This window comes from Oncorhynchus mykiss, chromosome 24, assembly GCF_057628025.1.
Source record: "Oncorhynchus mykiss isolate SJ-2025 chromosome 24, ASM5762802v1, whole genome shotgun sequence".
Classification (NCBI taxonomy): Eukaryota; Metazoa; Chordata; class Actinopteri; order Salmoniformes; family Salmonidae; genus Oncorhynchus; species Oncorhynchus mykiss.
This window is the reverse complement of record NC_143045.1, coordinates 20,332,034-20,358,895: the sequence shown is the minus strand read 5'-3', so window position 1 is coordinate 20,358,895 and position 26,862 is coordinate 20,332,034. Positions and strand designations below refer to the sequence as shown.

The 26,862-nt window shown below is 40.1% G+C and overlaps 1 protein-coding gene across 6 annotated transcripts in view; it reads right to left on the bottom strand.

Annotated features, from left to right (window-relative positions):
- Positions 1–25,472, bottom strand: part of LOC110503363 (leucine-rich repeat and fibronectin type III domain-containing protein 1) — a 136,173-nt gene extending 110,701 nt beyond the window's left edge. Inside the window, exon 1 of one of the 6 annotated variants that reach the window (XM_090218623.1) lies at positions 24,183–25,472. The gene's annotated coding sequence lies outside the window, so the exon portion shown is untranslated. Of the gene's footprint in view, positions 1–6,670; positions 7,501–24,182 lie in introns of those variants that run through there. The other 5 variants (XM_036961214.2, XM_090218624.1, XM_036961217.2 and 2 more) reach the window with 5 other exon arrangements.
- Between the last annotated feature and the right edge of the window lie 1,390 nt (positions 25,473–26,862).

Genomic DNA, 26,862 nt, shown 5'->3' with positions numbered 1-26,862 from the left:
GACTTGTCCATTCCTTGAAGTAGAGAACCAGCCCCGGTCACCACTTCAGTCCAAATTATGTCCTACCACGGTGGGGGGATAGCAGACTGTGAAGGTATGAGCCAATCACACAAGGAAATGGGCAGAATGTGTCACAACAGCCTAGCAGAGGGAAGCAGTGAGTCATCTGGATTCAAACGTACCCATCTCACATTCAAAATGAACGAGAGAAATAGAAAAGGGGGGTGGAAATAGTACAGCGCTCATTAAAGCAACTTAAAGAAAATCAATTTTGAAGGCCCAAGTTCAAAGACTTTGCAATCAGTGGTTGATGGTGAGTTTAAATGGGTTGACACTGGGGATTTCTCAGAGCTGAGCTCTGTGTAGATCCAGATTCTTCTGGGTGGGGATTATTTCTCTGAGGTACTTAACACAGCTCTGGTGACAGATTCCTCAGTTTCCTCTGGTTATGTTCGCTCTACAGTATCAAGAAGGTTAAGTTCAGCCTAATAAGAAACATCCAATTCATTTCCTGCATGGCATGATGCCTTTTACTTCATGTCCCTCCCTATCGAGATTTCTATTACACATACTGTACACTGCAGTTATAGAAAGGTCCCACCTCCTAGAAAATCTTGCACCACAAAAGACCACTAAGTGCACTACATTTAGACCTAAAAGGTTCCACTTTAGCATAACATTTTTTTCACCCTCTTTTGGAAATACACGGTGGAGGGAGGGCTGGTGTTATCTTGGCGACAGGGACAACACCATCTTCAACAGGGTAAAGGACACTTTCACCATGTGATGTTGTGCTTCTCCATCCGGGTGGGTCTAGAGTGTCTCTAAGCGCCACACCCGGTTCAGGGTTAGGTCAAGTTCTATTGGAGGGAGACCTTCAGAGCACTATTTTTATTTCCTTGAGCCCCCAGATCCCTCCCTGCTGCCTGCTGTTCTAATGACTCTCCATTTCCACAGAGAAGGGCTATGGTGATGCTCTTATATTGACTCTCCATTTCCACAGAGAGGGGCTATGGTGATGCTCTTAAAATTGACTCTCCATTTCCACAGAGAGGGGCTATGGTGATGCTGTTCTATTGACTCTCCATTTCCACAGAGAGGGGATATGGTGATGCTGTTCTATTGACTCTCCATTTCCACAGAGAGGAGCTATGGTGATGCTGTTCTATTGACTCTCCATTTCCACAGAGAGGGGCTATGGTGATGCTGTTCTATTGACTCTCCATTTCCACAGAGAGGGGCTATGGTGATGCTGTTCTATTGACTCTCCATTTCCACAGAGAGGGGCTATGGTGATGCTCTTAAAATTGACTCTCCATTTCCACCGAGAGGGGCTATGATGATGCTGTTCTATTGCAGCTCCATGGCTGGAGCCTGACACTTTCCTCCTAGCTGTGTGTAGCTGTGTGTCCACTCCTGTTTGGAAATGGTGGTGTCGTTCCGTTCGCCCACCTATACACACTGAAATGTATGTGTAGGTAGCTGACTGATAAATCCCTGGTGTGTGTTCAATATGTTCTCAGCAACACCCGGGTGATTAATATATTACGGACTGACGAGTCATTAGTTGAATGTCATCCGCTGAGTGTGTGCTGATGGGGCCTTGGCTTTTAACATAATCTCTCTACATGAAAGAAGACTTTAGTTAGACCCATGTTAACCACACTGTAATTTAATAACTTCCCGTATTTTGATAGAGAACTCCATAGAATAAATTACCTGCGAACCTCTTGCCCTCTCATAATTTAAAATATTCACATACTGAAAACTTAAGAGGACCACAGCAGGCCTATCTGTATGGATGGCTTGTAATTTTGAAATCACTTCAGCTCACTGGGCCACACATGCAATAAATACAATTTTAGTCTATAGTTCATTTTGAAATAGATTGGCCAATCTACAATCAGTCATCATAGTGGATCCTTCTAGTAAAGTCTATTTCCCCAAATCACAATGCAAAATCATATGCACTCAGTATACTAAACATTAGGAACACCTTCCCAATTTTGAGTTGCACCCCTTTTGCCTTCAGAACAGCCTCAATTTGTCGGGACATGGACTCTACAAGGTGTCAAAAGTGTTCCCCAGGGATGCTGGCCCATGTCGACTCCAATGCTTCCCACAGTTGTGTTAAGTTGGCTGGTGGACCATTTTTAATACACACAGGAAACTGTTGAGTGTGAAAAACCCAGCAGCGTTGCAGTTCTTGACACAAACCGGTGGTGCTGGCACCAACTATCATACCCTGGTCAAAGGCACTTAAATATTTTGTCTTGCCCATTCACCCTCTGAATGGCACACATACACAATCCATGTCTCAATTGTCTCAAGGCTTTAAAATCTTTCTTCAACCTGTCTCCTCCCCTACTTCTACACTGCTTGAAGTGGATTTAACAAGTGACATCAATAAGGGGTCGTAACTTTCACCTGGATTTACCTGGTCAGTCTGTCATAGAAAGGTGTCCTTAATGTTTTGTACACTCAGTGTATGTCTTACTCAGCAAGACAATGATGGTCTCTGTCTTTATGGGTCCAGAATATGTTAAAACGTACAAGTGATATTAGTAAATCCTTTGATTAACCAACCTATTAACACTCCAAGCCCATACCCACCATGAGCAATGGGCAGAGAGTGTCAAAACCTGTTCTTTCTGCAGCAGAAGTAGAGCCACAGCTTGTGATTGATCTTAGCACCCTTTGCATGCTAATTCCTCCAGACTTTGTCCTTCAGAACCGTGCAGTTACTAATGAATGCAGTACGACTATATGCCAATGGCTGGGGTAAGCGGTATAGCTGCAAATCACTGAACCATAGCACTGGATTTGCAAGCTCTAACACTCATTTTTATCCTCCATCTAAGATTTAAGCTAGGTGCTGTTCAACTCTCCCGTGAAAATCATGTTTTGTGATGTTACATTTATCCTCCCCAGAGGCTCTGCAACAGGATGCAGGAAATCAGAGGAATGTGTTCATGTATTCATGGCTTATACCATAGATGCTGCATAGCACCCAACTGTTTGCAGCCAACTTTCCCAAAACCACATCCCTCCTGACTGAAAGACAGAGGATCCATACTCAGGAGGAAATAACCTTCATCTCTAAACCGCTGACAATTTCCCCAATCTTTAGGGAGTTTAAAACAATGGCATAAACTGCAGTACATTCAGTACATTCAGTACATTCTGACATTGTCAGAGCGTACAAAAGAGATTCCTCACATTATTGTCAGTCCACTGTATACAAATGAAAGGAGAGGCAAATTAGTGGACTGGGTTGCAACAATGTAGTTCAAACCTATTCCTCTACTGTGAGTCTGTATCTTTAATGCATGTTCATAAATGGAGACAACTTGGCCCTGTTCCAAATTTAGATTCACACAGAAACAAGTCTTCTGACAGCAACACCATTTGCGTCATTCCCACCCTGGATGCAGCTTCATTAGTGGGCTGTGGAATCGGCTGATAAGACACCATGCTGAAAGTAAGACATTCACTTATTCCTATGTGTGATCTCAGAAAAGATACAGTCTGGAGGGAATGATATTAGTTAACATGTAAATACTGCATGTTGTGTGCACTATGAGTACCCAGAATAAATTAGCTAGCTACAGACTCCTTAGCTGGAGCCTGGAGACTTTTTCCTCATCTCAAGCACTTAACAAACTTTGAGAAGGAAAACAAACACAAGTTACATATCACGGATTAAACAATTAGTAGTAGGACTTGCAATTGGTTAAAGAAAATTGTGATAAATAAAAAAGTCTACCAGTTTCATTTAAGGACCAAAAATGTACAGCTGTGCCATACAGATGGCAAAATAGTTGGGATGAGATTTTCGACGTACCGATTTCATGGCACATGGTTTATTTACTGATACACATAATGACGCCGGATTCAAAACGTACAGTTTTTCAATTTAAATTATTATACAGATTTTGCTGTGAAGAGACAGAGTCATTAGATCATTTGTTTTGGTACTGTTGGTTTTGACATTTTGAACATTGAAATATTAAATACATGATAGAGAAGAAGCATAGAATCAAAGGAGAAAGTTAAAGGTTCTCTGTAGAAAGCCAGAAGGCTTTGGAATGTGTTTGATGGAGGGGAGGAGAGCGATGTGTTGATATAGGGAAGACAGATGGATATCTGTGGATTAGGTGAAGGGAGGGTTGAGGTCAGAAAATGAGGGGTGAGGTCAGTTTCCCTTAAGGGAGTAATCAGGGTTTGTCATCTTCTTGCTGTTGGGCATAAACTGTAAGAAATGGAGAGAGGGAGTGTCTTAAGTGGGATATACATATCTGGATGGGAAAACTTTGGGGTTGTCTGATTACAGCTGTACAGAACCTTTGGGAAGAATTAAACTTGGTTAAAGCTTCTCTAGTGTCCGTGGGTTATTTACTCTGAAAAATAAGAACCTAACAGTACTATCCTTATGAAGCTTGTTTTTGGTCACAGGTTCAGGGATGGCTGAGGAATGGCAACATTTACCTGGAGTTAACTCTGCAAATAGCACTGCTGGGTGATCTGAAAAGTCACTGTCAATTGATCAATAATATAATAATACTCTTGGCAAAAATGTTTATCTTTAATTTACAATCTGTAGAAACTATGACAATAGAAAGATTCAGAACATTTGTGAAACATCACAGCACAATTGAAAAATACATGGCAAATATAAATAAAAACTGGATGGTCTTCAGAAATAGATGGGAGGGGTTGAGGGTAGCTGGAGGATGAGGCTAAACACAAAAAAAAAGATAACTATTGTAAAATATACTGCGTCCGTAAAATGTACATAGAGTGCATTCGGAAAGTACTCAGACCCCTTGACTTTTACCACATTTTATTACGTTACAGCCTTATTCTAAATTGGATTAAATATTTTTTTTCCCCTCATCAATCTACACACAATACCCCGAAAACAGGTATTTAGAATTTCTTGCAAATGTATTTTAAAAAAATAACAGAAATACCTTATTTGGTATTCAAACCCTTTGCTATGAGACTCAAAATTGAGCTCAGGTGCATCCTGTTTCCATTGATCATCCTTCTACAAATTGATTGGAGTCCACCTGTGGTAAGTTCAATTGATTGGACATGATTTGGAAAGGCACACACCTGTCTATATAAGGTCCCACAGTTGACAATGCATGTCAGAGCAAAAACCAAGCCATGAGGTCGAAGGAATTGTGCATAGAGCTCCGAGACAGGATTGTGTCGAGGCACAGATCTGGGGAAGGGAATCAAAAATGTCTGCCGCATTGAAGGTCCCCAAGAACACAATGACCTCCATCAATCATAAATTTGCTTCCCAGACAAACTTAGCAATCGGGGGAGAAGGGCCTTGGTCAGGAAGGTGACCAAGAACCGATGGTCACTCTGACAGAGCTCCAAAGTTCCTCTGTGGAGATAGGAGAACCTTCCAGAAGGACAATCATCTCAGCAGCACTCAGGCCTTTACGGTAGAGTGGCCAGACGGGAGCTACTCCTCAGTAAAAGGCACATGACAGCCCGCTTGGAGTTTGCCTAAAGGCACCTAAAGGACTCTAAGACCATGAGAGACAAGATTCTCTGGTCTGATGAAACCAAGATGGAACTCTTTGGCCTGAATGCCAAGCATCACGTCCGGAGGAAACCTGGCACCATCCCTATGGTGAAGCATGGTGGTGGCAACATCATGCTGTGGAGATGTTTTTCGATGGCAGGGATTGGGAGACAAGTCAGGATCGAGGGAAAGATGACCAGAGCAAAGTAAAAAGAGATCCTTGATGAAAACCTGTTCCAGAGCGCTCAAGACCTAAAACTGGGGCAAAAGTTCACCTTCCAACAGGACAACTACCCTAAGCACACAGTCACAGCAATGCAGGAGTGGCTTTGGAACAAGTCTCTGAATGTCCTTGGGTGGCCCAGCCAGAGCCCGGACTTGAACCTGATCGAACATATCTGAAGAGACCTGAAAATAGCTGTGCAGGGATGCTCGCCATCCAAATCAAATCAAAATCAAATCAAATCAAACTTGTCTCATCGCACACCAGCGACTCCTGTGGCGGGCCTGGAGCAGTGCACGCTAACCAAGGTCTCCAGGTGCACGGTGTTTCCTCCGACACATTGGTGCGGCTGGCTTCCGGGTTGGATGTGTGCTGTGTTAAGAAGCAGTGCGGCTTGGTTGGGTTGTGTTTTGGAGGACGCATGGCTTTCGACCTTCGTCTCTCCCGAGCCCATATGGGAGTTGTAGCGATGAGACAAGATAGTAATAACTAACAATTGGATACTACGGAATTGGGGAGAAAAGGGAAATTTAAAAAAAATAATAATAATAACTTGCACCAAATGATCTTCTGAACATTTACTGTCTCTGAAAAATTGCCAGTGCCATCACTGATGGATATATATTTTTTTACTATTGTTTGTATTTCAAAATCTCTCTGGGGGGGGATCTTGTATGAATCACATTACTCAAAGATACATTTAGCTGTCGCTTATCTGATTGACATTATGTAAAATGATCCGAGCTTCATTAGTTAAACACTCTGAAAGAGGCACATATGCAGCTCTGTTAAATTAGTTCCAATTTTGGTCATATTAGTGCTGTCCCCTTCAATGTAGTCTGTATGTAACAGCTGTCCAGAGAAGACACGAAGACTGGACTCTGCAACAGATGTGTTCTTACCTCGTAACTCTCCTGCGTTGTGTTTTTAAAGAAAGGCCAGTCCAGCCAGCGGTCCCAGGTGATTGGTGTTTATTCTGACGATAGACACAAGGATGCACATTAAATGTGTAGGACAACAATATGTTGATGGCTGTAGACTCATGATTCATCTGTTAGCAAGAAAATAGCTGTGAATTAGCAGAGAGCTAATGTGAACATTACAATTAAAGCATGCTAGCTAACTCGTACGGACAGGAATCAGACATACAAAAGCACATCACAGGAAGCTCCCAATATCTAACAGGTACCGTACATGCACACACATCAGGACATGTACATAGTGAACTCGTATAGATTGCAAATATGAATATAGAATACAGTACTTGAGAACGTGACCTACCACTTGCATGTCAATGTCAATATCAGACTGGGAAGAATTTACGTCTGCGATCTCCCACTATCTGCTAGCATGACCAATGAATGGCATAACAGCTTATTGATGTGTAAATTCAACAAACCAATAGGAAAACATAAACATCAAATGGATATTTCTGCAGTGTCAATTGGAAACATAACCAACCCTGTTACATTTACAACACAATAACTATACAACACAATATCTAAACTGTCATTGCATATGCGATGGAACAGCGGAACATTACACAGATACAAAAGTCTGCGTAACATGGCACATATTCCCAGTAAAGTCATTGACATTCTGAGACACAGTTTAAACACGGTCAAGTACACCGAGGATGGATGTGCTGATGATTCCTCTCATGAGCAGATAGCTGAAACATAGGCCAATGTTGATTTCCTGACCAAAACAAGGGCACCTTCCATGTCAGTCACTGGTGGAGGGAAACACAGAAACACAGCTTCAGCAGGATTTTACCCTCTGACTGGTGTCCATCTCTCAAATGTAATGGCTTAGAAAATGTAGACGTCTTTAAAAGGCAATGGGTGTTGCAGTCATATGGGTTCACTTAACAAACCTCACCCTGATGACTTTTCCAGCTCAATCTACCCCATCTGACTGCGGTAGTCACTAACTCACTAACCTTCTTGATAGTATCTAACCTTTCCCTGTCACTTGCATGGTTACATGACTCAGAGTAGAAATATTTAATCAATTAAATGGATTTATGTATGGTCATAATACAGGCACCAATAAAAATACAAAGTATATAGATAGACCCTATCTATATATCTAAAACATGTTCTCATTAGTTTGTCTGCAAGATTTACCTCCATTAGCCAGCTTATGCTGTAGCTTATAGCCTTTCTAATCTTCTTAACGAGTAACGAGTAAGCTCAAAACGGACCTAGTTATTCAAGGACACCCCACATCTCTGGCTGATGATGGTGTCTTTCAAATCAAGCTCCTCTAGATTTAGAAAATTAAAAGAAAAATTAAATATTATCTACAGTATATTACAAAGTCCACACATTCACAGAAAAACTGTTCTGTACTGAAACACACCTTAAAGGCTTAGTGCAATCAAAAATGTGATTTATCTGTGTTTTATATTTCCACACTATGAGGTTAATACTGTGACATTTTGAAAATGATAAAACCATTTTGGTGTAAGAGCTGTTGAAATAGACCAATAAGAAAGAGAGTTCCTAACCTCTCTGCCAATAATAGCTAGTTTTTCCATTCAGACCACTCCCAGACAGTCCATTCTTGCTTGAGCAATTGCTATTTGCTAAGAAGCCATTTTTGTTTCTTTTTGACCATTTTAATTGTAAACATTCACATTAAGGTAGTTAATTGTTACCCAAAAATAATTTGGTCTTGACATAAAAACGGCTGCATTGGACCTTTAAGAAATGAAAGTTGAATACATTAGTCTGTCACATTCATCTCAATTGTTTCAAAGGGACAAAATAAATTTTGCTGAGATGAACATTGGCATCAGTTAATCTGCTGTATCCTTACTGGGTTTCTCGGCCCTAAGATTTTGCATTTCAACATATTCCCATCTGATATTCTTCACAAGGATCTGATAGGACAACACAAATCAAATAGACTGAAGATTGAGTCTGGTCATTGGCTTCTTTTTGAATTTTGAATATTGAGAGAGATTTTGTTTTAAGTGAATTGCTCTTGAACTTCACTGAGACATTGTATCAATACAATATTTCATACCTAATTTGTGCGATTGGCAATCCCCTATGAGATACATAAACTTGACTGCTGTTTAAATGTGTTGACATAATAAGTTCCAGACATTTGAATACTGTTAACTGGATGGAAGAACTTCCCAGCGTGAGCTTGTGGAAAAACAGGCAACCTTGCATGACCTTGTGGAATCTCATGGTCACCTTATATGCTACGTTTAAGTTGCCCCCCCCCCCCCCCCCCTCTCCTAAGTCTAACAGCCCTAGGAATTTAGGACACAGTCTGGGATGAAAGTGGTCAATAATTTCAATTGATAAATATACTGTGTAACCGGTGTGATAGATAGATCAAATCAAATGAATGAAACCACCACCAATCAATGTTTTTCATCCAGTCAACACACATTGAACATGATGAATCTTAACATCTACATGTAGTCTTTCATGATTACTCAGATGTTCTACTCATATGCCTCTGAGCAAAGGTGGGAGGTAGACACAACTTGGCGTGCATGTCAGACATTAGGAAAATACATGTAAAGGACCAAAGCAACAGGAAAATGAGACTCAGAGCCTGTTTGGAGCTTTTAGTCAAATTTCAAATGACCTTAATCGCTGTGAGTACATTCACAGTCAGGTCACACTGCCCCTACAACAATAATAATATCAGCCTCTATTCCCTCTTCTCACTGAATTGCCTGCTTAGGTAGTTTATTAGCTGTCATGCTGACACACTTACAGCTCAATGTAGTCATCACCTGATTATTTGATAAACTCCCATATGAACATTAGGATTCACCGTGAACCTCACTAGCCAGCCAAGTGAATGCAATTGTCAAAAACTCCAAGTAAATCTAATTTGATTCGAAGGATGAAGAGTTCAAAATGAAGACGTACTCCCAGTTACATGTGATGTGATCTCAAAATAAATGAGTCATTTGCATGCTGATGTGATGTGACTGCACTTCAGGATGAGGGGACTGTGTTGGATGGACTGACATACAATGTCCCCCCTGCAGGAACTGTATGCCTTGAACCTATTCAGGGAACCTAAGCATACATTTGTGATAATTATGAGGAGCTATGGAGAAAATGTGAAAACCGTGATAATGGTTTTGCATTTTAAGAGGTAGATTAAGGTGTATGCATAGAATCACTGGTGAAGAAACTTGGGGGGGGGGGGGGGTAATAAATATATACTGCCATGCCTCAACATTATGCAGTCAATCAAGCAAATTAAAGGTGCATTGTGCAGAAATTACTCCACCATTTCCTGGTTGCTAAAATTCTAATAGTTTGCCTAATTTCAGGTTGTGACAAAACAAGTAATTATACTGTGGAGAATCATTGTGCCATCTAAACCGCTGTGAAATAACTTTTCCATAACCAAAAACATAGCGTTTTCAACTGATGCAAAAACAAAACTTAATAACGGAAGCATAGACACATAGAACAGATCTACCGCTTCTTAGAATTGCTTTCAATGAGAATGACAGATCTATAACTTACATGTCTATGTGAATTTGGTCGGGCCACCCAAAAAGTTACATATTGCAGCTTTAATCATGAATTGGATGACAACAATACATTTTGTAATTATGGCTGGAAATAGGAAATATGTGCATACTTTGCATACTAATGAAATACTTGATGTACAAATGGATTCCTGAATCTACTTAATGTTGACTTCATACAGTTCAGTAACTCTTTAGCACGTGATAATTAGACCATTAAGAATTATGCTTAATTCTTAGTTACCTCTCGATGCCAGATATGACAATTCTGTAACTGTTAGGCTACTATTAATTTGGAGTGTTTTTGATTACTCAGCCAAACTAAAGCAAGTGGCTCACAGTGATAGCTGAAATTCTTTCATGGTTAGTATCCTTGTAATCAAGAGTTACAGAGCCATCTATATTTGGGAGACCGATGAGAGACCAGATGCTTCTGGAAGTGGTTTTGGAGTGCCAGTGGGAGGCTCTCTTTCCTCTGGTCTAAACAAATACTGTATATACCAATGTCCCAGAGCAGTGATTGGGGTCATTGCCCTGTGTAGGGTGCTGTCTTTCAGATGGGACATTAACTGGGTGTCCTGACTCTGTGGTCACTAATGATCTCATGGCACTTATCATAAGAGTATGGGTGTTAATCCCAGTGTCCTGGCAAAATTCCCAATCTGCCCTCATACCATCATGGCCACCTAATCATCCCCAGCTTCCAATTGGCTTATTCGTGCCACCTCCTCTCCCCTGTAACTATTCGCCAGGCCGTTGCTGTAAATGAGAATGTGTTCTCAGTCAACTTACCTGGGATATAAAGGGAAAATAAACACAAAATAAATATGTATTAATAACCTTTTTACACTAACACGATTCCTCTGAAATTTGACTGTGAAATATTTTTGCTCAGTTAATTTGAAAATGTGCTTATTTGTAATGCAAGCATCTCTGAAAGGCACAGCCTAATTTGTTATCCACTAAATTGAATGAGTAACATGATAAACAGTATTTAAACAAATTGGGATCTACTGTACATATATTTAGAAAGCCATTCACCATCAGAGAACTGAATGCAAAATATACTTTTCTGTGTGATACAGAAAAAGGTCACATCAGAAGGAAATATGAAATTCACAGTGGAATAGAGCTGTTTCTAAATCATTCATGGTGGAATAAAGCTGTTTCTTGATCCTTCACAGTGGAATAGAGCTGTTTCTTGATCATTCACAGTGGAATAGTGCTGTTTCTAGATCATTCATGGTGGAATAAAGCTGTTTCTTGATCATTCACAGTGGAATAGAGTTGTTTCTTGATCATTCACAGTGGAATAGAGCTGTTTCTTGATCATTCACTGTGGAATAGAGTTGTTTCTTGATCATTCACAGTGGAATAGAGCTGTTTCTTGATCATTCACTGTGGAATAGAGCTGTTTCTTGATCATTCACAGTGGAATAGAGCTGTTTCTTGATCATTCACAGTGGAATAGAGTTGTTTCTTGATCATCCGTGGTGGAATAGAGTTGTTTCTTGATCATCCGTGGTGGAATAGAGTTGTTTCTTGATCATTCGTGGTGGAATAAAGCTGTTTCTTGATCATCCGTGGTGGAATAGAGTTGTTTCTTGATCATCCACGTGGAATAGAGCTGTTTCTTGATCATCTCTACAATATAAGTCATATACCATTTCACAGTGGAATAGAGCTGTTTCTTGATCATTCACAGTGGAATAAAGCTGTTTCTTGAACATACACAGGGGAATATAGCTGTTTCTAGATCATTCACAGTGGAATAGAGCTGTTTCTAGATCATTCAAGGTGGAATAAAGCTGTTTCTTGATCATTCACAGTGGAATAGAGCTGCTTCTAGATCATTCAAGGTGGAATAAAGCTGTTTCTTGATCATTCACAGTGGAATAGAGCTATTTCTTGATCATTCATGGTGGAATAAAGCTGTTTCTTGATCATTCACAGTGGAATAGAGCTATTTCTTGATCATTCATGGTGGAATAAAGCTGTTTCTTGATCATTCACAGTGGAATAGAGCTGTTTCTTGATCATTCACTGCGGAATAGAGTTGTTTCTTGATCATCCGTGGTGGAATAGAGCTGTTTCTTGATCATCCGTGGTGGAATAGAGCTGTTTCTTGATCATTCACTGCGGAATAGAGTTGTTTCTTGATCATCCGTGGTGGAATAGAGTTGTTTCTTGATCATCCGTGGTGGAATAGAGTTGTTTCTTGATCATCCGTGGTGGAATAGAGCTATTTCTTGATCATTCACAGTGGAATAGAGCTGTTTCTTGATCATTCACTGCGGAATAGAGTTGTTTCTTGATCATCCGTGGTGGAATAGAGTTGTTTCTTGATCATCCGTGGTGGAATAAAGCTGTTTCTTGATCATTCACAGTGGAATAGAGCTGTTTCTTGATCATTCACTGCGGAATAGAGTTGTTTCTTGATCATCCGTGGTGGAATAGAGTTGTTTCTTGATCATCCGTGGTGGAATAAAGCTGTTTCTTGATCATTCACAGTGGAATAGAGCTGTTTCTTGATCATTCACTGCGGAATAGAGTTGTTTCTTGATCATCCGTGGTGGAATAGAGTTGTTTCTTGATCATCCGTGGTGGAATAGAGTTGTTTCTTGATCATCCGTGGTGGAATAGAGCTGTTTCTTGATCATTCGTGGTGGAATAGAGTTGTTTCTTGATCATCCGTGGTGGAATAGAGTTGTTTCTTGATCATCCGTGGTGGAATAGAGTTGTTTCTTGATCATTCGTGGTGGAATAAAGCTGTTTCTTGATCATCCGTGGTGGAATAGAGTTGTTTCTTGATCATCCACGTGGAATAGAGCTGTTTCTTGATCATCTCTACAATATAAGTCATATACCATTTTCCACAGGGTATGCTATCCATCATTAAACGTTCAATGTGTCTGCAAAGTTGGTTTGAAGTGCTGAATCCAGCCCAAAGCTAAAAGTCTAGGCGCTCCATGCCAGCCTGGCCTTGTCACTGAACAATGTCTCAAAAAAATACAATTTAAATGTCGAACACTAAAGCTGGAGATCAGGCTGACTTGAGACTGGAAGCTATTGTTATCCTAATGTCAAGAGAAGCTATTTCTGAGAGCCCATTACAAACCAGGTCAGTATGACCAAGCTACATTTTCATTTAAGACAGAAAGTGCTGTGCTGTGTCTGTATCTGTGCTCAGGCAAAAAAATGATGGCGCTTTGGGCTCATCAGCCATATGGTGAGGGCACTGATTAGGGCTTAGCCTTGCTGAGAAGAACACCATCCCCTAAGTAGAATAAATATGGAGGTGCATCTGTTTGGTTTGATCCACATCTTTCCAATGTCCTTATCTGATTCAAGGGGACAATTAATTCAAGCGTCCACTTAACAGGTACCCTCCTCTAAGAGGCATCAGCTTAGTCACAACTGGCAACATTATTGTGATAATTGATTCAAAACAAAGCATCCAGTCAGAAATGAGTCATGTTAAATTCCAATGCTACCACACTGCCAATCATGTAATACAATGGCTGGTTTTAACTAAATACATACCAAAAGATTTCTGCAGAAAATATCTGCATTTTCTCTGAGGTGAAGGGTTTCCTTTTAGCTTATACTGTACCAACAAACATCTGTAATATTTGATAAGTTACTTTAATAGAAGGTAGTATTTTGTATTGATGTATTATTTGTAGTTTGTGCTTCTATGCATGCTCAAATACCCCAACAATCTCCCCTGATGCACATCCCCAATATATTGTTAAAACCACTTCACTTCCTTTAAAATGGGTAATCTACAGTTTATCAGAAGTTTATCCTAGTAACAATTCCCTGTTTTAGGTCAGTTAGGATCACCACTTTATTTTAAAAATGTGAAATGTCAGAATAATATTAGAGAGAATGATTTATTTCAGCTTTTATTTTTTTCATCACATTCCCAGTGGGTCAGCAGTTTAGACACTCAATTAGTATTTGGTAGCGTTGCCTTTAAATTATTTAACTTGGGTCAAATATTTCAGGTAGCATTCCATAAGCTTCCCACAATAAGTTGGGTGAATTTTGGCCCATTTCTCCTGACAGAGCTGGTGTAACTGAGTCAGGTTTGTAGGCCTTCTTGCTCGCACACGCTTTTTCAGTTCTGCCCACAAATTTTCTATAGGATTGAATGCCTGTGCAGATTTGGTTTGATGTTATGCTGTAAACCTGCAAACACCAAGTTTTAACGATTCTTCCACTGCCACTACTACAGCATCAGCACAACAATCATCAACAATCATCAACACAGAAGGTCATAATCTGTGCTTTTGTAATCAAACAAACAAAAGTTAATGGTACATATTTAAAACAGTCCATTTAAGAGTCTGCAGCATCACAAATCATATTGCATGATTTATATATCTACAGATTCTGTTCCTTAAAATACAACATAATAGAGCAATTAATATAGAAATTATAGCTTTTAAAGATAATTATCTTGAATCATTGGTAGACCACCCAACAATTAGCTATAAGGGTCCGTTCTTAACACACTGATCTTGTGAGTTTACATAAATTATGTGCTATACCGACCCTTATAACGAATAATTTGTGTAAGCTCACGAGATCAGTGTGGTATACTGTACGAGGCTACCCAAAAATTGTTTCTGACCAAAATCAAAGAAAAATTATTATTTTTTATCAAATCTATTTTTATAAATCCATCAAGCCAAAACGGCATTCATTCTCTTCAGACCTTTTATAGAGCAGGCGTCACAGCATAATGTGCAGCTTGTCACAGATGTGGGCACTCCTTTTCACAGCTGGATTTCTGTGAATAATTTTATATTTTGCCTATGTAGATTTCAAAGGGCTATAGGGGATACATATTTTTCAAGTCTTTATTTCAGGAAGACACCTCAAACCTGAGATATTGAATTAGAAATGTTGGATGGATAGGCAGCAGTCCTCTCCTCACACTGATTTCTACGTAAATGGCATCTTTGACGACCATAAAATGCACAACAGATCTCACTGTCTCATCGGTAGAAGACTCTCCCCCTTAAAACTATTGGGCTGACAGCCAACTGCCAAGTGTCTTCCTCCTTCAGTTGTCTGATCTGAGGATAACTGTCATGTCAAAGTTCAAAGATCTGCAGAACTGTCAACATGCTTTACAGACACTTACAGACTGGAGGCCTCAGAGCTTCATGATGTGATTACCCCGTGCATTACAATCACATATAGCTTTAGCAGAAATAAAGGTTGAACACAACAAAAACATATTTCAGTTAAAGGCGCATAATAGTTTATTTATTAGACCATCATTAGAGATTTGATATGTTTTCATTGCTTGTCAACCTATATTACTAAATATGTCAAGTATTACTAAATATGTCAAGTCGGTACTGTATACAGCAATGCCATAGGGGATTACATGTAATAATAATACGACATTTAAAAAATCTACTCCAGATACAAACGTGTACATACGAACAGGCGAACACCAACAATGACTACATCTCATTTGCCCAGACCCGTATGCTCACACCCCCATCCCTAGTGTCTGCATTATTGTTTGCCACTTGGCTGTAAATTGTACAAATAAATTATTCTTGGTCGCCCATATGCTATTTCAATATTTTAATAATAAATAATGAGATATTTACATTGTGTTAATGATGGTAAATTGATTGATTTCCATGTTGTTACATATGTATACATGTATAAAAGAGAACAAAACAATGTTATCAGCATGCCAGTCTGTCCCAAAAATGAATGACGGGGCTCTACAGCTACATGTCTATCCCAGTCACTTAATCGACTTCCCCACCCCTACCATGGATCAAAGGGGTATCCATGTGCTATTACTGCGCTAATGCCACGTGCTCAGTCCTGTTAGAGGATTTCTCTGCCATTAGCTCCTTTTTATCCTGTAGGAAAGTATTGTTTTCTTATCATAAAGAAGCTTACTGCAGCCTGGCATCCAATCATCCAGCAAAATAAACACAGAGCAGCTGCTGTAAAAAATAAAAAGAGGACATTAACTGAATAAGCCAAACATTTCTGTTTGGGAAGATTCATCTTCTCGGGGACATATAGATTATCACAGTGACTCTCTAAAACAGCACACAGTATTGTGAACCATTGATTCATTATGTGTATGGTAATACGTCAGCTATGGGCTAATGCAATCCAATGAAGTCATGCAGGGAGGAAATGTACAAGGAGGGGTCACATTTACAATAAAAGGAAATATTGAATTGCCCTGGGGAAACAGAACGTTTACAGAATAACTGCTGTTACTGATTGTGAATTGTTGGTAAGTTGTTTAGTTCATGAACAGTTTGTTGACAGTTTATGAACCCTTTTGTTCATCCAAATAGAATGCAAATACTGCATCTATTATCTGTTTTTAAATAAATATGAACATGGATTTTTGAATGTAATTTTATCTGCATAAAATAACTAAATGAACCTGTCGTTAATCATACATAGTGGGTTTGATTGTGGTGGAGTGTGGGGAAGTGGAGAGAAGGTATTTATTCATCTTGGCAGATCAGTTGTTGCTAATCCTAGTCACCATGTGTGCGTCACAAATGGCACCCTACTCCCTGTATAGTCCACTAATTTTGACCAGAGCCCTAGTCAAAAGTAGTGCACTATATAGAAATAGGGTGCCATTTGGGAGATATCCCTTAATTAGGTCCCTATTCCCAGCCAGGGGTAGAAATACGGTTTATAGAGATCTCCTGATGACTGGACTAGTGAGTGAATAAACAGCCCATCAACATTGACTCAGTGCATGTATCATCCACCCTGCATCTCTACTGAGAATGTTAGTCATTTATTGGACAATAAAGTAATAATCTCAAAGAAAACCATAAATTCTGAGAAAGGGCATGATATGTGTCTATAAATCATAGGCCAGCTAAATATCTAATTCGCTAATTCATTTTTGAAGCATATCTTCAATTGGTTCTGAATATCATAAAGACTGCTCTGGTTTTGGTATTCCTACAATGGAAAGTATTCATATAGCACTTTTCCAGGTTTCTAAACACAAAGCTGGCATGCTCTGGGACGTGCTTGCATCACTCTTATCAATATGCTGGCTGACCTTCTACTTGTCAGAATTCAGCCACACATTTCCTCCTGACAGGTATGACTGGTAGTTTGCCATGTCTCAATGCATTTTGAGAGACAGGTTTGCTGTGGGCAGACAGGGCCTGTTATGTCACTGTTTTCTATTCCAACATGTATTCGTTCTGAGTTGGTGGTTGGTGCTTTTGTTTTTGTCAATTCACATCTCATGCAAGTCAATGTCAGCCACAAATGATGTGCTCGAGCACCCTGTATAAGGAGAGGATAGTCTTTTGAAACCACTCCCGCATTCCCTATGGACTGATACATCAAATACAAGAACGTCACTCACTGAGTACATATTTACAGGTTCGAAATTCACCCAAGATCTCGCATTTCTTTCAAGTTTGACTTCTTTGTTTCTGACACTCATATGGTAGGTATCTAAAGAAAAACTGTATATTCATCTTTGGAATCTTAGTCGTGCAACAAGAGTGTATGAATGATCTTAAGCTTTAATTGGAAACATGACCCTTCCCCTTGGAACTGAGAGCATGTGTTCTAATGCTAAGTGTCTACACTCCAGTAGTGTTCCTTTGAGCTATTTATCAATTCCCTTACATCATACATTCTCTCTGTGATTGTCAAATCCCCTAATTACCTATTGGCATCGTTCTTCAATGGGGTACCACAGAGGACAGCATGTCTAAAGCAGCAATGCGGCAGCTCTGACTAGACTCATAATATACATAAGTATACTTTTTGCTCTACAGAGAGCATTTTAGAACTATCTTCAGAATTATTCAGTAAGATGCAAGGTCAGTCTGACAACCTTTCTTTCAAACTCCAATATGCGGTTTCATTTCTGATTCAAAATGAAGGAATAATCCCGAAGAACATGGCGGAACTATGAAAGAGAACTTTGTAGTTTATTAGCTTATCTCCTGATACATTCCCTTCATCTAGCAGTGTGCTGAGCTGCTTTAGATGAGGAAGAACAACTAGCTGGCACATTTTAGACAATTGGTTAACAAAAGTATGGCAAGTGGCATAGATTATTCAGGTCGTTTATATCCTGCTGAGGAAGTCTACAGGCATTTTGGACCGGCTACTGTTTTAACATCAGATAGCCATCCAGTCCAAACAGAGGAAATTAAGTGATTGTGCTATCACAGACAGTTGCTGCTGGGCTGGTTGCACAAGAATAGTTCATGTTTTTTCTAGTTTGACTGCAGGGAAGGGTCAGCCGAGATGTCTGCTACAAGGTCTGCTACAGAGCTTGCTACAACACTACTTGGCGCCCAAGGCAATACTGTGGTATGAAATTGTATTGGAGCAAGCGATCCATGCTGCACTTACAGGGCCGAAGGAGTCCTGGCCGACCAAACAAATTAGACAGCCCAAGTCATGCAGAGTAAGTGTAAAAACTCGCCTTATTGAGTGAGTGTTCGCAAATGATGATACCCATAACAGCAATCACAGTTACAATGTAGCTTTGACCTCTGCTCTCCGTAGCACTAAGGCCCATAGTAACTACTATGCCGAACCCCCTTAGTGCAGGGTTCGGTAACAGGCAGCCCGCGGGGCCAATACCGACCCGTGATTTATATTTTTTTTGGCCCCCCTTCGTTTTTGGGGATTTTAGTTTTTGGTTAAAAAAAAGAGACTAAAATCACCAGGAATTCAAGGAAAAATGTGTTTCATTTACAAAATCTGTTCAAGTGTTCCTATGAATAAAAAAGGAGACATACAGTGTATGTGAACATGTCTCAATGTAATCAAGGTATAAAATGATAGTTATTTTCAAATATAATCTCTTTTTGGGCTTAGTTGTGGTCAATTTGCAGTGTACAAATTATTCTAACTACCCCGACTATCCGCTCCGGCCAAAAGAAACGGGCCGTGGCTAGTTGCCTTCCCCTGCCTTAGTGAATGAGCATCAAAGAGCTTAGAAAAGTGCTAGTCTGGGAGATCAGCCTAATCAATATCATCTGATGCAGCTACTGAAAGTATATCCAGATCAATGACACCTTCCTTGATTCAAGGAGCGGCTATGGTCTAAGAGCTTGACTGGTTGGCTTGGCTGACTACTACAGTACAGCAAACACTAGTTCTTGTGTGGATAATAATATCATATCTCTTCATTTTAATGCCCCTATAAAGACAGTGACATCTATGTCCTGTAGCAGTAGTCTAAAACTGTGTCAAAGGTGGAACAGCCACACTGTATGGGAGAGGTTCTTTGGGGAGACAGGTGCCACCTGTAATCTTGTTATCTGTGCGCCATAGAGTCAACAGAGAGGCTGGGAGGCTGGTATATGGCTTGGGTATAAAAACTCTCTTTAGCAGTAGCAGTTAAGGTATGAGATGCTCCAAAGAAAATGACATTGTTAATATGTCCATCTTCCATCTGAATCAGGATACTATCGAACCAAGCTCAACTTGCCCTTACCTGTCATTGGAAATCCATCTGCTTCTGACTTGAGTCCTCATCTTCACCTTCCAGTAATCAACTGATCACATCCATCATCAAGCTATAGAGGCTGTTTCTGCTCCATAAACACCTTGGTTTTCTGCCTCCTCTGCTCCTCTGTTACCATGCGCTCCCTCCCTGCTGACTGTTGTGACCTTTGCCCCCACCCCCATTGTTCTCTGCTGCCCTTGAGCTCCTTCCTACATCTGATGCTCTGCATGCCGCATGTACCAGGTCAACGCTTCAGCTCCCCAGCTCCAGGACCCAGCCTGGTTTATCTGCTCAGCATCTGTCCCAGGATGAGATGCACGCTCCAGGCCTATGCTCATCATCCAGTACCAACAGAAAATTCCCATTACGCTGATTTCAAGCTCAACTTTGGGGGCGGCAAAAGGAAAGCCGTTATGTACAATAATGTATCAACCGACCGATCATTCAAAAAGATGTTTGCTTAGATAGAATACCACATTTTACATGAGCAAGTCAACCAGCAGTATTATCTAGTTTGAAATAAACACCTATCATGCTGAGTGTCTGTGATGTATGTGTAGGCTAAGTTGTTTGTTGAAATGGGAGTATAATTACATCTTGCATTTTTTTGGTTTCAATGTTAACTCATCTTTAATATAACAGTATGCAAATGTGTGTTAACACTTTTCAAACACAAATTGCTGGCAACGGGTACATTTTTCATGAATTGTGTACTGATTCTACTGTGGCTACTCCAATAGTAAATGAAAGTGGCAATATTGTTTCCTGTGAAGTTATCTTACACATTACAAAACAGACATTGTTTATACAGCTGTTTGACATCCAGACCTCATAGAGTGCAGCTCTACAGTGAGTAGGCTCTGCATAATAATTTTCAAATCCAGATTTTCATTCATTCTCCCCATACAGATATGGTACTTTTGGCATGTCTCTTCCCTCTCATTTCTGCAGTGGCTGATAATACCCATATCAGCCCTGATTTCATAATGCTAACACATGACAGCAGCAACCAGAGCAGCTGCTGTAACACAATGCAACAGACTGGCAAGACAGAGAGGCTACATTAATCTCACCCTGCTGCCTATACTGCCAAACTAGAAAGCAGCAGAAACCTTCCCACCTATCTGCTTGTGGATCTGTTTAACTATTAGCTATTGGAATTTGAAATTATTCTCACATATTTCTTGATATTGTGTGTATTCATGCATCCATATTGAAATCCATGTAGTCAGTGTATGATAATAAGGATCTCATGATGGCTGATTTCATTAGGCAAAGGCATGGCACCAGAACCCTGGGTATCTACTGTAACACGGTCCAATGCGCTGACAAGCTAGAGAAGCGGTGATAACCTATCTCACCCCAACCGCTGCATAGATAGTCCAAATCTAAATACACAACAACCCACTGGGCACACACTGGTTGACTGAACATTATTTCCACATAATTTCACTGAAATTACATTGAACCAACGTGGAATAGATGTTGAATTGACGCCTGTGCTCAGTGGGAAGGCCTGTTGAACTTGTTAATTAATTCAAATTACTAAGCCAATAGGGCTCAAGCGTATTAACCCTCCTAAGAATAAACCTCATTAACCTCTGTGTTCAGATATATTTACAAGCCACTTAAAGCAGGCCCTTATTATGTACAGACATGGAGCAAGTATTTAAAATACATAACCTGGTTCTGTAGCATCAAATGTCATTGGTTCTTACTGAAACAAATGTTTCAACAGCTCATTCAAATATTCAACATGCACACCCAAAGCAATACGTCTCCTAAATTCTATATGCTTGGGGCTATTGACTCCTATTGTTGTAGTCTTCATTCCTGTAAAGGACCCAGCACTTTTCTCCACCCATGACTACGTTGTTTTATCTGTGTGTTGAATGTGTGTCTCTTATCTTCCCCTATGAAGGCATCCGTCCGACAGGGAGTGGCCATTACAACACATAAACCATGTGACAGATCCTCTCCATCTCTACGCTTCATTGCACTGGGCAGGCTGGGCAGCTGTGGAGAGGTGGTGCCCCTGATGTGCCAGAACATGGAGTCCCATTCCTGATTGAGATGGAGGAGTGGATACCGCAGCTGCACCTGGTAAACGGTACTAACCAGTGGTGGAGTGGGACTGCAAGCTGCTATGTAAAATGCATGCGGCATACTGTACTACTGATGTAGCAACTCTGCAAATTGATGTCCACAGTTTCCCCTTGGTATGTCTTATGAGCGTAGTCCGAATAAAAGGGTAGTGATATGAAGGGATGTATGCTTCATTTAACGGTAAATGTTTAGATATTTTGCCTCCATCTCTCTTTAATGAATTTACAACCTTCACTACTACCCTGTTTACATCTGACAGAGCACCTTACATTCCCTGAGTGAAAAAAAGTATATATATATAATCCTATAAAAGCCACATGCTGACCTCTTTGAGTCCTCTATTGAGTCTGAAGGGTTGGCAAGGACACAAATACCTCCATCTCTGGCTACTGTCCACAGAGACATAGCCTATTATTCCAGAAACTAACAATATAAATATTGAATGCCTGAAAAAGAGAGAGGAGAAAATAACCATAGAAAAATGGCTACCAGTTATCACCTCTTTTGACCATAAGACCACATTCAAACTGAGGTCCATCAGAGTGGTTGGGCAGTGAATAATACCTTTGCTAGCTGCTAGAGATAATATTGTGTTGTTATTGTTTTTTACCTTACTTTTTTGAAGTCCTGTGTTTTCTTTTGAACTGAATAAAGACTCTCAATTAACATTTCTAAGAGTGCATCACTCACAACTCATTAATGAGCATATTAATTGGTGAGCTAACGAACTAATTTGCATATTGAAAAAAATGATTTCCTGTATAATAGCGTCACTTTCAGGAGTCTACCTAATACAACATGTAGCTTTCTGTGGCGACTTTGTTATGTGGTAAAAGGGTATGTGGAGCCAATGTAAACAACCAGATTCAGCACCATGGACAGCCATGAGCTCGGAATCCCGGAGGTTTAGCACCACAGGGCAGTGGACAGCGACCGTAATACACAGGGTCAGCTATGTTGCTGCACTGTAGCATTCTAGTCTACTCATGATCATGAATTATACTATATGTCATATAGACACATTTGACCAGAAAAATTGCCATTACTTTGGGCTATGCTTCCCTCTCAATATCCCGCCCATGGGTAACGTTAGGTATATGAGAAAAGCGTGTTTTGATTTGTAACCCGTTGCATAAAATTCGGAATATTCACATTCGTTCCTTATGAGTTCGATTGGTCGGTACTGAAACGAATAATAGACGGTTGTAGCTTAGCAGTCAGTGTCCCCAAGCGGTCATTTGACATTTCTGCAGTGAGAAATATTCTCCAGTGCTGATGCTAACTTGTGAAAGTCGACGTTGTTCTGATGCAGACACGCCCGTGCCACTCGCGCTCCAAGCAAGCTAGTCTGTGCTCTCAACCAACGTTGGCAACTTCAATGGAGGATTCAACTCACCGAGCTACGTGTGGCCCGTCTGTTCTGTGTTCCTTTTGATTTTAATGCCTATACAGCTTCAGGGGTTGTAGCCAACACAACCCTGTGATAATAAATGCAGAATGCATGCTGCTTCTACAGACACAGACCGGCCTTGAACCAATCTATTCTCTGATTTCGTTCCCTCTGACAATTTGATTACACACATCACCTAGCAATAGCCTAATTATGGTCCATTACAACGAATCCATACAAGGGTAACTATTCCTTAGGAATGAATCCTTATTGGAATTCCAAACCAGGTGAATAACCCAGTACTGCGAAAGGTCAATTGAAACCCTTGTGTGTTATTAGTCTACAATGTCAACCATCTCATATGAAAATGAATGAGTCATCAATCAACATACAAATATCATATTATTTGGGCTGTTTTAGCCCAGCTGCGCGTTGTCTCACAGCACTAGTTTTAGGCTACAGTCTACTATTTTTCATCCCTATTTATCATTTTGATAGCGCGCTTTCGGACCTATACAGATGTAGGCTACAGGCTACATGACTTAATTAGCAAAATAATTCAACACAACTGGTTCAAAACATCAAACGCTATTCAAATATATCATAATTCAATTAGTCAGGCAATACTTTAGATTGAATAGCCTATGCGGCATGAACGCATTAATAGCCTATAGCCTATACTAACAAATAGCAGATTAGATTATGTTATTCAAAATAGCCTCACCTGAACATTATATACCTATCAATATATCTGTAAACACTGCACACAATAACAAATCATGCACCAAATTGGAAGGTCAAAATGAGTATATAGCACAAAGCTCATTTGCTTTTTATTGAGCATGCAATTGCTATGATCAAATATAAAATACATGACTGACTTACCTTTACCGTTGTCGTTAATAGGATTCGCCGTGGATGTTTAGGGGTAGACACATGGGCGTTATTTCCACTGTTCAAACATTGTCTTACTGAAGCATTTCTATTCGAAGAGGAGTGAAATTGACGAGAGGTAGTAAAGGTAGTAACCAACAACGGGTTGACTTTTACTTCAGAAATTGGTCACCAAATTGGTAGGCGAAGTCCTTTCTTAAACCATCTGCATCGGGTTAAAACCACCTTAATCCCGATACGATCCAATTGAGACAGAAAAAGATATACAAACTGAAAACCGCATCTGAAATCCAGAGCTATCGTCCAAGGAACGTGTCAGTGTAGCCTCAGTCAAATTAGCCTTGAATTGAATAAGACACGTTGGACTGTATCAGAGGTATATTCATATAGTGCAATATGCATGTACCAATATTGTCATTATGAATGATGGAGGTAGAAAGCCATGCAGTTAAGGATCCTTTGAAGCAATGGGTAGGCAGCTAGTGTTGTTGAACAGACACGGACATGGAATAAACGCATTGGGGTTGGTTTTAAATTCAGCCACGCGGTTTCTGCTATTCTGCGTATCTAAAAGTCTGAGATGGTCGTGAAGGTCGGAGACTACAATAGCCTAGAATAGTTAACTCGTATGTATTTTATTTTATGATAAGAAATCAAGGTTGACAAACATACTGCTCTCCTTGATAATGTTGGTCGTTAACTTCCCTTGTCGTTTGAATGAATTCCATCCACGCATAGTTTAAAGCGTGTATTCTTTCTTGATAGCCAATATATGCTTACCCACGCGTGCAATTAGTTTTCATATATGGCTTGCTTCTTTGTCCACCCGTTCAGCAAAGACAATGCAGTCGATTTTTCCGGGCAGGGTAGTGGGAGAATGTATCCTGCTTAATTCCACAGAGCGAGCAGGCAATATTTTGCAATGCGTCTCTACTCAACAACCTAACACTTGCGTAATAGGAGGATCACGACGGATAGGCTTACAAATGAAAACATATTTCCTCACCATGATGTCTTGAACAGATGCAGAACATGTAAAATCTTTACAAAATGACCCAAGGACGAATTCATGCTATACGAAGAACATTACTTTGCAACACCTTCTCTATGACAAGCACAGCATTGCAGCAATGTGATGTCATTAGGGTAATACACCAAACAATGCGTATTCTGGTCTTGGATGTGATGCTGATTAGGGTCTTTGATTTCTGGAAAGTGTATCCATATTGGTGGGATGCCAGAGTGACATGGGATGGGACTTCAGGGTGGGCTGGCTGTTGTGACCAGCACAAAATGAGATACTGTGTGGGGGGTTGTCTGAATGCCAGTTGAGCTGCCCTTTGTAAAATTATTTTTTTTTACATGATCACCCATTTCAACTTCACACTCCACCTAATCCATATCTGATGGAACATTGATGGAACAAATATAATACATAATCTTTATTTTAGAGGTTGAAACCTGCCCCTGTAAGGGAAATGTGGTTGAGAAAAGTATATTGGTCAGGATCAGGATTACACTAACACCCCCATAATGCTGTCTCTAAGACACCTCATAGTTCCTGACACACTCAGCCCTGTGCTGGATCAATGGAGCTGAACAAACAGTGCATGAAGATACAACCTTGTGAGTATCCACCCACCAGAAAAGCAATGGGTAATCCACTCAGGGCTGCAGAGCTACAACCAGCCAAATCATCTCATGGTGAAATGAATTGGGAGCATGTATAGTTGTGTGCTCTCTACACTCTCTTTGTAAGAGGAGGAAGAGTATTCTGTCTGTCTGAAAATTCTGCATCTGGAAAGGCTATCAATGCCTGTAAACTAGTTCAATGTAACAAACCTTATGGGATACAGGGCTCAATGCCAACTGAGGGAATGTGTGCTGTGGTGGTTATCTATTTTATTCTAGTCTTTTATATGTATAGTGTTTTTAGAGTCATTTACCACAGAACTCAACACCCAAGTCCAATGCCTGAGATTATGGCAACAAAAAACTCTGCCACTGTTGCCAGCCATATATTCATGAAAAATGGTTTGCTGCTTTTTCAGGTCAGGCTTATATGACATTTTATAACAATATGTCACTGCAGATGAGATTGTGTATTTACCTTTCGCCTTGACACATTGCGGTCATTATGTTTATATAAAACATTATTATAATAACTTTCAACAATTTACTTCAAAAGAAAGATCCAAGGTTAACAATCCAAGTAAGACCAATTGGGTGTGTTTCTCATACTCACCTACTGATTTCACCACAATAACCTAATATCCACCAAGAACAGTTACGCAATTGAATACTGTGATATTTTGCACTGTTTCGTTTTTCTTCTTAACTGTTCATAATTAAATGTTGGAAATGAGAGCAAACCCACCATGATTTAACATGCATGTACCTATAACCAACAAAGAGATCATTTGATAATCTGCATTGTCAGAGTCTGTGTAGCCTACAGAATTTAAAGTCCATGAATATCTGTGTGTTCATGGAATGGATGAACGCACAGGGCTCATGCACTGCATACTGATAGAAATAAAAAGAGAGCAAAGAAGGAAAGCCAATCCACTATTTGTGTCAGGCTGCACCCCATGGGGCCAGGCTTCCTCTCCCAGTAATGCACTGTAAAAGTGATTGATTGGTATGATATGGAGAGACTGTCCATCTGAAC